This window comes from Delphinus delphis, chromosome 12, assembly GCF_949987515.2.
Source record: "Delphinus delphis chromosome 12, mDelDel1.2, whole genome shotgun sequence".
NCBI lineage: Eukaryota > Metazoa > Chordata > Mammalia > Artiodactyla > Delphinidae > Delphinus > Delphinus delphis.
This window is the reverse complement of record NC_082694.2, coordinates 52,393,499-52,405,525: the sequence shown is the minus strand read 5'-3', so window position 1 is coordinate 52,405,525 and position 12,027 is coordinate 52,393,499. Positions and strand designations below refer to the sequence as shown.

At 49.7% G+C, this 12,027-nt stretch overlaps 1 protein-coding gene across 1 annotated transcript in view; it reads left to right on the top strand.

Annotated features, from left to right (window-relative positions):
* RHOQ (ras homolog family member Q) overlaps positions 1 to 12,027 on the top strand; it is a 37,991-nt gene that overhangs the window by 1,673 nt on the left and 24,291 nt on the right. The gene's annotated exons all lie outside the window — the stretch shown is intronic.

The window sequence follows — 12,027 nt, the reverse complement described above, 5'->3', positions numbered from 1 at the left end:
TTGTCTGGGTTTTCTTTGGTAGAGATTATTGTTCAGAAAGAAAATGCACCCTCCGACCATTATTTGCAAATTAGAGGTGGCTTCTGAAGCATTAAGTTCTCCTCTCTGCCTCTGTCCCAGCTCCACCCTCTTCCCAAACCCACTTCTGCTGTGGGCCTAAGATGATTTGTTTGATGAAGTTTTGCAAAATCCATCCCTGTGATTAGACCTGAAAATTTGGGCGGAAGTTTCCCCGTGTCATCCAGACTTGAGTCCTTGAGAACATGTGAGCGGCTGAGGGCCTTGGAGAGTGTCTTTAGGGGATGTCCAGTAGTACAGTTTCCTTATCTGTAAGACGGGGTTCAAAAAGTTCAGACCATTCCCCTGGGCATGTATTATACCCTGGATGCTTAGCACTGAGTCCGGCACACACTAGGCGCACATTAGGTCAATAAAGAGGAGCTTTTCTTTGTAGCCCTTGTAGATTTGGATTTCAGAATTGTAGTACCGGGTTAGATTCCGAAGAATGTCTTGTTGGGGGGCATCTCGATGTGGCCTCTGGTTTCTATACTGTGAAGTTAGAGGAGCCCCTGAGAATAGAGGAACCACTGGCAGAGCACTAGGCACCAGGTGCCTGAGGCCGCCCACTTTCACCAAACTGAACCAGGTTAGTACAACGAGTTCTTAGCTTTCCAGGGCCCCTTTTCATTACCTGCTTTGTAGTTACTCCTTCTATCATTACCAGACGGTATGGAGGGCAAGAGGCAGAACCCATTCAATCAAATAAGACCGACTTTTAAGAAGTACAGCTGGTAAACAGCAGGTTGAAATTGTTGTTTGAAAGGAGAGAGGTTAAAAATCGTCTCTAATTTTAACTTCTCTCACTACTGCCTCTTCCCTTTTCTTTGTTACTTGTCACCATGGCCATCTTTTGACCGCGAGCCCTATTCAACAGGACATGTGTATGTCAGAGCTGTTCTGTGCACATTCAAATCTGGCTAATATCTACTGACTTCCTTCTACATATCAGGCCTGGGGCAGCCACATGCAAATATTATTTTATTTTCTGCACTAAACAACCCCATGAGATAGGTGATCCTCCATCTTTGCAGATGAGGAAACTAGGGCTCAGAGAAGCTAGGTTGCTGATCTAAAGTCACAGCTACGGAGGGAGGTCGCTGGGATTAGGACACGGGTCTGAATCTGCCGTAGTCTGAGGCGGTTATGTACAGATGAAGTCATGGGAGGTGCTGGGGTGCCACCTGGCTTGATTGGGTTGCTTGTGTCTCTGTAGACATGGTCCCTGGAATCTTCACAGTCATTCTTTGAGTGGGGGTTGTATGCCACCCCTGCAGAGGAAAAAACCCAGGTCCAAAGAGTCAAGTGCTGTTTTCAGTGGAGATTGTAAGCTGTCTTCTAAGTGGGATCAACCTATTAGTGAGAGTCAGATATTACTGTTTTTATCCAATGGTGGAGCACTTACTCTATTGGCCAAGAGGTATGTTAGGCCCCCTTGGTGTTTCTCTCAGTGTCTAAGACTTTTCTGAGTTAGCAATAATTCACCTTTCCGCCTCCAAGGGTTTATTACTAATAAGCAATCTTAGCAACATAATCATCAATGAGATGAAATGAGTGCCCACTTTGTACCTAGCACTGTGCTAAGCACCAGAGGGGTACAAAAGAATAAACTTAAGATAGGGATGTGCCATGTCTGAGGACAGCATAGGTGGAAGTGTCTGAATTAGATGCAATGTGTGATATGTAGGAGATTTCTATGTTGTACTTGGTCATTAAGACCTCGTGCCTCTATGAATTGGTAACCGATTAATCTTACAATAATAATAATGATAAAGAAACACATTCACGTGCATATACATATAGAGAGAAATTTTCGAGTCTGATGGGCAGCAGAGGAAAGCCCATGGGCTTTGGAACCAAATAGGCTTGGGCCCAGATCTCCACCTTGCTGTACCGGTCCTGTGATTCTAGCTGTATTATTAAGCTTCTCTGTGATCTAGTAAAAATGTGGTTAATTAGAATCTGCACTGCAGTGTTATAGGTCGGCTTAAATTGTTTAATGTCTATAAAAGCAGCTGACACTGTTCTTCGTTCATAATAGTAGATGTGTAATAAATATGAGAAATTATTGTGCTCCACTGTGGGCAGTTTTATAGGGGGAAGAGGTCACACGTGGAAGAGGACCGTGTATTATACTTGGAGTCGATAGAAATTCTACTAGGATGCCAGATCCTAGAGGCTTTTTAGTGGAGGTCTGATGCTAGCTTTGTACTTCGTAATTGCCACGGTCCCCATCACCGGACCCATGGACACGGTCAAGTGCTCCCTGCTCTAAATGCCCTGTTGTGTCAGGATGGTTTCCTTTCTTGATCAGAACCTGCATCCCCAGTGATGTAAGAGAAACTCTTAGAAAAATGAAGAGTTCAGCATAAAATTTGAGAACCAAGTGGGGTATGTAGGTTTCAGTCGATTCTACTTTGGGAGGTAAGATGGGATGAGGGAGAAGCTCACAGCACTTTAAAAAGTTCACTCGTGCACTTGGGCGCTCACTGTATTTGAACCACAGCACATCTCCCCTGGGTTGGAACTTCTAGTCTGTGTGCTTACTCTTGGGTCCCCTCTTTGACCCCAGTTGAGTTCAAAGCCATAGGTATCCAATGGCCCAATTTATATATTAAAGAACATATTACGGAACTTCAAGAGATGACTGTAGTAGATAACCTCTTGCCTTCCGGAGTAGGCTGCTTCCCCCTTAACCTCCGCTGCTATTGGCAGAGAGAGAGAGAATATATAGTGAATGTTAATGTGTCGGGCATCACGTTCTGAGTCCCATCACGTTCTCTGCCTGGGCAGACACCCCCGACACACTAGCATTAGGCCAAAGGGAAGACCCCCTCTCTTGGTCCAGCCCCTGGTGGCCCAGGAGCAGCCCGACATTTTAGTGCCAAGCATTTCAGAGTGGAAGTTGAAGGCGCTCCTTCCTCCTCCCTGTGGCCTGCTGGAGGGGTCCGGCTTCCGGTCTGGGCCTCTGCAGTTCTTCTCTTTTCTTGCCTGGCGTTCAGGGCTTCAGGGTCGGCTCTGCAGCAGCCCCAGTGTCTGCTCAGGGAGGTGCTGGAGGGGTGAGATTTTCCCTCCTGACTCTGCACTGTGTGGCGCTCAGGGGAAGTGAGAAGAGCTCTGGCTCTGGCAGACGAGCCAGTGGGAGTTGCCTGGCAAGCTGCTCTCGAGGTGCGGGCTCCAGGCTGATCTCTTAATCCTTGGCAGGAAGGCAGAACTTGATACCCTGAAGAGGGAAGGACGGACGCCCAGTTTATCCCAGGTCCTGGAATACCCACACTCAGGAGGGTGTGTTGGGAGTGAGTTTGGGTTCCCTAGAGTTCCGGATTTAGCCACTGCCTCAGTGTGTACACGTCCATATGTGTGCTTTGGGGTGTGCTGTTGCTATATCTGTTAACTTAAACACACACAAGTTCAAGGATGCATATAAGAGAGCTATAAATACCTCCACTAAGGTGTCCCCTGGGGTTGGTTCAGGGACAAGCGAGGTCTGTTTCTTACTTGACATAGCCCAGCAGCTGTGGCTGCCTTGCAGGCCCTCTGGGTGCCCCGGGAAGCACTTCCCCTCCAGAAGGGGATCTCCAGGGAGGCAGCCTGGGAATGCCCTGCCTTCTGGAATGCCCTGCAGCGCCCAAGAGCCTAGTTTAACAGGAAGGGGGAGGGGTAAGCCCAGGGTATTGCCACTCATAGAACGCCTCCCACCTTCAGGCAGGCATCCTCACAGAACCTTCCGAGGTAGACTCTTCCCAGGTGAGGAAATTGAGAGTGAGTGGGCTTATGAGAACCAGACCAAGATGGGATTAGGACAAAGGATTTCCTTACTTTGGAGGGGCCTGCAGGGAGCATCATTAGGGCTCAGGAAGTACCCACTCACATCACTCAGGCTCCAGGTCCCTGCAGCCCGACACTGTGTCCCTGAGGGGCCCCGGGAGCAGAGTTTGGGAGGAGCCGCAGGGTTCCTTCCAGACATCAGCTGCAACAGGTGAGATGCTGGCACTGAGCATCCTGGTTTCCCTTAGTAACCTACTGTAGATTTGTCATCTGTGCATTTTGCTAACCTTTTTAGAAGCTATTTATATTTCCAGTCTGCGCTGCATCATAGGGAATGCTGGTTTACTCCTCCGCGTGGGGAAGGTGGATGGCCTTTCTTGGCTTCAAAGCCTTTGCAGTGGCCGAATGCCCTGTGTCCCCCCTCTTGGCACTCTGATGTGAGTTTGGGATGTGATCCTCTGATCCATCCGGCTTCACTTCTCTCATGATTCTCTTGAGGTTTGGTGACATTTATGCTCTGGGAACCAAAGCTTACCAGCAGGTGTGTCAAGAATGGTGTTATAGGTGCGCCCAGATGCCATCCACTCAGCTCGGGAGTGGGGGGGGGGCCCAGTGTGTAGCTTCCAGGGGGCTGAGCATATATGGTCATTTTTATGTGTGCCAGGATGTGAAAAAGGTGGGAAGCATTGCTTTAAAGCTCATGGGTTAGAGGCCTTATGGAGAGCTGGGTGTTTGTGGTTTTGTTGTGGAGTTTGGGGTTTCAAGAGATGAGCCCTAGTGGTATTAAAACAAAACAAAACAAAGCCGTTCTCCATGGGGCTATCGGTTTCTAGCAATGACACGTGTTGGCAGCAGCTGGTACTACCAAGAGGCCTCAGGTACAGAATAGCAATATGCAAGGAGGAGGAAAGAGAGGCTGTTACAAAGAAACTAAGCCCAAAACCACACATGTTTTTAAAATTCGGGCGCCTCAGCTGAATTTCCTTTCACTCAGAGGGCTCGGTTTTGCCCTAATTTGGTGTGTTTGGGTCAAGGAGCGGCTTTCCTTGCCCTCAGCAGTTTGCTGTTCCTCTTTTAGTTTCTGGCAGGCAGCTGCTTTGCAGGAGGAAGAGCGGGGAGACCCAGCCAGGGAGGCTGCGCGGGGCGGCAGGATGGCCATGGCGGGTCATCAGCGCCCTTCCCGGCCACCCAGCTCTCCGAGTACAGTTCTTCCAGATCCACTGCCTGCTGGACTGGCTCGATTCTCTCTAAGCTCCATGAGGACAGGTGACCGTGTCGCTTTTTCTCCACCGTGTTTCCAGCACGCAGCCCAGTGCCTGGTGCGTGGTAGGTCTACAATGACTGTTTGTTAAATTGAGTTGATTCGCATTTGGCTGTCAACTCATTTCTGCTAAAAGGTTAACCAAAGACTAGGGTTATTGCTGTTAAATAAGAGCTTCTGGCACAACCCCTTTCTTGGGAAAAAGCTTTGTTCATTTAGTAGAAGTCTCTAAGTTTCAAAGGAGTGACGGGCATGGAGGTAAGCAGCAGGCCAGGCGCTATCCCCTGACCCAAAACCTGGGGGCTTTCCGTGGGCACCAGTGGGCCCGTCCCCCAGTGCTGTCTCTCAGGTGCCGGCCTCCACGTCCTTCCTGAGACCTGTCACTCTCAGATGCCCCGAGGGGGAGGCAGCTCGGCAGTGACAGTGTGCTTTCTCTGGAACATTTTTGAATCCTACTCCTCCTCTCTGTAGCTGTGAGACCGTCAGGCAGCCAACTTCTTCCCTCCCTGTGGACGGGGAAGGTGATGGCCACCTCGCAGGGTTGCCGTCAGGGCTAGTTAGAGATGATGTGTCGTTGTCCCAGATGGCCTCACGCTCAGTCAGGGGTGATGGTCCCGGCCGGCTTTGGGGGCTCTACCCCAGTTCAGTTCAGCTGGTGTTGATTCAGTGCCTCCTCTATGTCCCAACCTCCCATGGGAGAAGAAAGGGGGAGTCAGATGGCAGAAAGCAGCGGGGAACACTCCTCATGTGAAATTGAGTGGTACACCATCCCAGTTGAGAAGAGGTAGCAGGAATAAGCTCTGGAAAGCTGTAGGCTTGCAGGAAGAGATGGGAGGCAGTACAGTAGACTGGTTACCACTGTGGGCCCCCACATTGGACTGCCAGGGTCTACTTTCCAGCAAGGGGCTTGACTTCTCAAAACCTCAGTTTTCTCATCTGTAAAATGGGGATTATAAAATCAAATCAGAGCTTCCCAGCTCCCAGGTAAGGGATTTTTCTTAGCCTCAAGGTGGCTGGGTAGGGCCTGGGATGGACAGCCCCGGGCTCAGGTTGTCCCTTCCAGCTTGAGCCGTCTAACCTCAGTCACTTAGCCCATGGCCCCTCTACCCCACCCACTGTGTGCTGAACGCATCTCTCTCTTCTCTGTCCCAGGAAGTGAAAGCTTGGGAACCATTGGGCTAAATGAGGTCACGCAGGCAGAGGGGCACGGAGAACAGATATTCTGGGTGGAGAGGAACAGCATGGGGAGCACAGGCACAGGGCGTCCCAAATGTGTCTTTTTATGGTACCTCGGATCCCTGCTATCAGTGTCAACGTGTGGAGTAGGGATGAGAACTAAATTATGGAGTTTTTCACCCAGCAACTGACGACTTAGTAATTAGAGAGATATTAACCTGGTGCTGTGCTGCTTGTTGATTTTAATAGAAAGAACAGAACATGGGGAAAGGGGCCTCTATTATTGTTGCTGTTTCTTTTCAAGTGACTGGTGGGAGTAGAGGCCCAGCCGCCTCTCTCCTGATGCCCACACTCGCCAACCGTTCCCAGACTCAGGGAAGACCCCGGGGGTTAATAATGACACTCTCGTCATTGAGTGGCACTTTTACAGGGTGTGAACCACGTTGCACATGGTGCTCCGTGAGGCTTCTCACCTGCTCTGAGCAAAGGAAGCAGGTCGTGGTTGCCTCCTTTGCAGGTTCAGAGAGGTTAAGTGACTTGTTCGGACCACACACCTGGTAAAAAGGCAACACCAAGATTACAGGCCAGACTGCCCAACTCCAAGACCTGGGTTCTCTGTGTTAAACCACTCACAAGAATCAGCTTGATGGTGTTATATGTCTCCTTTACATCACGTATATTCTGTTGCTGACGATTTCATTAAAAAGTACATTCTGGGCCCATTGCTTTTCTGGACAGGAGAGTTGGTGGAATGGTGTCTATAGATGGGACACTAGGGGCTGCTGCTGAAATGGCTCCTTAAAGATACCTCCACCCCACCTCCACCCTGGGAGATGAAGGGTGTTTTGTCCATTTGTTCATTAACCTCCATTGTTGCTGAAAAAGAGGACTTCCCCTGCGTGGTGCAGGTAGCTGCATTGCCAGTGAGGCTGTGGAAGAAACTTCATGCTGGTGCAGGTGTCACCTGTTCCCGGGAAGGAGCTCTGCGCCGCTTTGCATTGTCACCCCTGCTCCGCCTGGCAGCCCTGACTTGACATGAACTTGCTGTGCGGGGGCTGCCAGGCAGATGTCTTTTCCATCCCATAGGGGCTGCCCCAGGCTTTTCTTTTCTCCCTGTAGGAGTTTCCTTATTTAGGTAAAGCTGCCATTTTCAACCTGTTTGTCCCTCTTCCATCGGGATGTGCCCTGAATATGCACCCAAAGACTTCCTCTGCCACCCACTCCTCATTTTGCCTGCCTTCCTGAGCGTCCTGTTGACACCACCTCCGCATGGGCTCCCACATCCCACGTCCCACAGCCTGGGCTGCGTCCCGCCGCTGTGACTGCCAGGACTAGATGAAAACACTCATTCAGTCAGTCAGCAAACATTCCTTGAGCACCAAATCTGGGCCAGTACCTGTGCAAGGGGTGGGACTTATGAGACAGATCGGGCCCAGGCCCTGCCCCCAGGAGCTCACGGTTCAGCAGAGTGGGAAAGGGAGAGGGTGCCTGTTCATCGGGGGCACAGAGGAGGCTGGGTTCTGTCCTTCCCAGGAGATGAGAATGGGCACAGCAGCCTGGGGTTCTCCAGGTCGATTTCAGGTGGAGAAAGTGCTCAGATTGGATTCTTACATGTACTAGATGCTCAGTGAGGGTTTGAATTACTGCACTGGTTCTCAGATGTGGTCCTCAAACCAACATGCATCTTCTGGGAATGTGTTAGAAATCCAGACTCTTAGGCTTCACCCCAGACCTCTGGAATCAGAAAATCTGGGACAACTCTGGTATGACAAGCCCTCCAGGTGATTCTGATACTGGCCGAAATGTCAGAGCCACCAAGTTAGTAAATGTGAACTTAATATACCTTGTCTTAGCACGCCACCTCCCCTCCTCCCCTCCCCCAGTACACACACACACACACTCTCTCCCTCTCTCTCTCTCTCTCTCTCTCTCCCCCTCTCCCCCCTCTCTCCCCCTCTCTCCCCCTCTCTCCCCCTCTCCCTCTCCCTCTCCCTCTCCCTCCCCCTCCCCCTCTCCCTCTCCCTCTCCCTCTCCCTGTCCCTCTCCCTCTCCCTCCCCCTCCCTCCCCCTCTCCCTCTCCCTCTCCCTCTCCCTCTCCCTCTCCCTCCCCCTCCCTCCCCCTCTCCCTCTCCCTCTCCCTCTCCCTCTCCCTCTCCCCCCCTCCCCCTCTCCCTCTCCCTCCATGCTCTACTTATACACTGTCTCCAGAGTGCAGGTACATAACTTATCCATCTTTTAATCCTTATTCATCTTTTAACCCCTGCCTATCCAAACACGCCTCCACACACCCTCATCTCTAGTTCTTTATGCGTGGTTGGGTTGCTCCATATTTGTTGGAATGAACTGAATCATTCAGCCACTGGTGCCGCCTTCCTCGCCTGCCTGGTGGAGATGGGGCCAAGGCATGATCAGGAGAAAACGGAAGCAGAACTTCTTAAGCTGCCCTTGGCTCCACTGGTGTGCTGTCTGGCCCAAGGCCATGCACACAGTAGGCTCCAGGGGTATTCCTTGATGAGGCCCAAGTGCCAAGCCATGTCCTCCCCCGTACATTAAGCATCCAGACAGACTTGAGACGCAAGACCTGCTCTGTTCACCGTAGCTGAGGTTAGCACTCTGGGAGGTGACAGGCCTGCCCCTGAGGACAATGCTGGTTTGGTTTGTGCTAAATTAGTTCCAAAGCAACAGATGGGCAATGATGTCCTTTTGTATTAAAACTCCCCACTGGGACAGTTGGAGGAAGGGCTGTTACTGACACCCTTCTCGGCAGTAATTACTTTTCTGGCTGACCATGGCTTTCTGCGCAAGTGTCCTCTTCCTCCATTCCCCTGCCTTCCCTCCACTTTTAAATTCCCCCTTTCCTCCTTCCTTCCTTCCTTCCTTCCTTCCTTCCTTCCTTCCTTCCTTCCTCCCTCCCTCCCTCCCTCCCTCCCTTCCCCTCTCCCTTCCTTCCTTCCTTCTTTTTTTACTGCTCTCTCTTTTTTTTTCCTTTTTTCAAAACTTGTTCCAGTATAGAAACGCCATCTTCTTTCAAATGGCCTAACGGTTGGGATTATAAATGAGTTGGCTCAGAGTATGCCCCCCTTTAAGAGCTGCCACTGAGAGAAAGAATTTAATTCTGATTGTCCAGCTCAATTAAAATTCCACTTACCAATTTCGTTTCTTTTTATGGCTGAGTTGAGTTATTTGTAGTGAGGTGGATGGACCTAGAGTCTGTCTTACAGAGTGAAGTAAGTCAGAAAGAGAAAAACAAATACTGTATGCTAACACATATATATGGAATCTAAGGGAAAAAAAAAGTCATGAAGTACCTAGGGGCAAGACGGGAATAAAGACACAGACCTGCTAGAGAATGGACTTGAGGATATGGGGAGGGGTCAGGGTAAGCTGTGACAAAGTGAGAGAGTGGCATGGGCATATATACACTACCAAATGTAAAATAGATAGCTAGTAGGAAGCAACCGAATAGCACAGGGAGATCAGCTCGGTGCTTTGTGACCACCTAGAGGGGTGGATAGGGAGGGTGGGAGGGAGGGAGACGCAAGAGGGAGGAGATATGGGAACATGTGTATATGTATAGCTGATTCACTTTGTTATAAAGCAGAAACTAACACACCATTGTAAAGCAATTATACTCCATTAAAGATGTTAAAAAATAATAATAATAAACAACCAAAAAGAATAGAAAAAAATTCCACTTACCCCAGCGTAATTTTCAAAGGGCCGTCCCACCCAGCGAGCTGGTTCAGGGTTCACAATTAAGGTGTTCCTTGTGGCCTCCCTGGCTCTGCAGGTATGGGGGATGGGATAGAGGTGAGAGGGTCCCTGCTTTCTTCAGACAGGGGCCTTGTCTAGCAGCAGGGAGCTTCTGGTCTTCATCCAGCCTGCAGAAAGTGAGAAGTCCTTCTGAGGAGGAGGCACCCCGTGAACTCCTCCCCTGAGACTCCAGCCCTCTTAGGGTTGAACCCCGTCTTTGAATTTCAGCTGAGAAAATCATCTATAGGCTACAGTCTAGCATTCTGTTTTATTCTTGTGTAGTTCTTTATCAGCACCCAGATTGTAAGCCCTCAGAGGGGGTCTGCATGTGGCACGTAGCGCTTAGCACAACTCGCAGCCAGGTGTGTGCTGGATATAGGAGAGTCTGTTAGAAAGATGATCATGAAAAGAACATCTCCCATGACTTTACATCACCTCCGTATCGGTTTTCTCGTCAGCTCATTTTAAAGGGAATTCTATTCTGTCTTGACATTGTTGAAGGTTTTTTAAATCGGGTTATAGGTGGTCGGTGTAATGCGTTGCCTGCTGAGGCACAGTAGAACTCAGTTCTTAACTCAGGGAGTCCATTAGCAGAAAGGCTGCCAGGTCTTTTTGGATAAAAGATTGGCCAGGATGTGTGCTGTTCTCCAAGTTTGGATCTGTAGGATTCCTTCAGTGTGTTTTGTGTCATGTGTCCCTCTGTTACAAGCAGGGGGAGCCCTGACATCCTGCTGCTGGGCCAGGCAGTGTGGAAGCATCAGAGTCTAGGCAAGCTGGTGTTACAAACAAAGCAATTCCTCAGAAGTTCCTCGTGAGCCAGACTGCTTGTTTACTCCTCTTTCCTTTTTAAAAGTTGAGATATTATTCATATTCAGTGGGTTTTATATATTCACAAAGTTGTGCGAGCATCACCACTGTTTAATTCCAGAACATTCTCATCACCCCCAAAGAAACCCTGTACCTATAATCAGGGACTCTCCATTCTCCCCTTTCCCCAGCTCTTAGCAACCACTAATCTACTCTTTTTTTTTTGTTTTTTTGCGGTACGCGGGCCTCTCACTGCTGTGGCCTCTCCCGTTGCGGAGCACAGGCTCCGGACGCGCAGGCTCAGTGGCCATGGCTCACAGGCCCAGCCGCTCCACGGCATGTGGGATCCTCCCGGACCGGGGCACGAACCCATGTCCCACGCATCGGCAGGTGGACTCTCAACCACTGCGCCACCAGGGAAGCCCACTAATCTACTTTTTGACCCTGTGGATTTGCCCATTCTGGACATTTCATATAAATGGAATCATACAATATGTGACCTTTGTGTCTGGTTTCTTTCACTTAGCATCATATTTTCAAGATTCATCCATGTTGTAGAATATACCAGTACTTCATTTCTTTTTTGTGGCTGAATAATCCTTGTCTGTCCTTTTTATTCCTTTTCGCCAGTCTTCATTACATGGACATTCTGCCCGAACCCTGGAAACCACTGGTCATGTACTTCTGGTGCTGTCTTCACCCCAGCTCTGGTAGGGCTAGGGCTAGTCCCTCTACGCTTTCAGTGTTCCAGTTCTCCTGTTGCCTCTGTTCATAATCTTCCCCACCCCCATCTACACCCTTATGTCTTTATTCATCAGATATGTGAGTATCTGTTAAATACAGGTGAGGTGAGGAACACGGAGATCCATCAGATAGGGTTCTTTCGCTGTAGGAGCTTAGAGTCCATTGGGAAGAGAAGATGTATACAGATGACCAAAATGCAAACAGAATATGGGACGTACCAAGAAAAGGTAAAGTGTGAGGAGTGTCATAAGGGTGCCTGACTGCTAGGCTGCTTGCCTGGAGCCTCCCAGAGAGCCAGGGCCTCAGTGGGGCCATCAAGACCCAGAGACTTGATTTTGTTGAGGCGCTCACATATCATCAGGTCCACCGGTCTGATCTGTGTTAACTCATAGAGATCTGGATATAAACAAGGTTGTGGAAGGATTATTTATCATGTGGTCTTGGTGGAAAAATGGACTCAA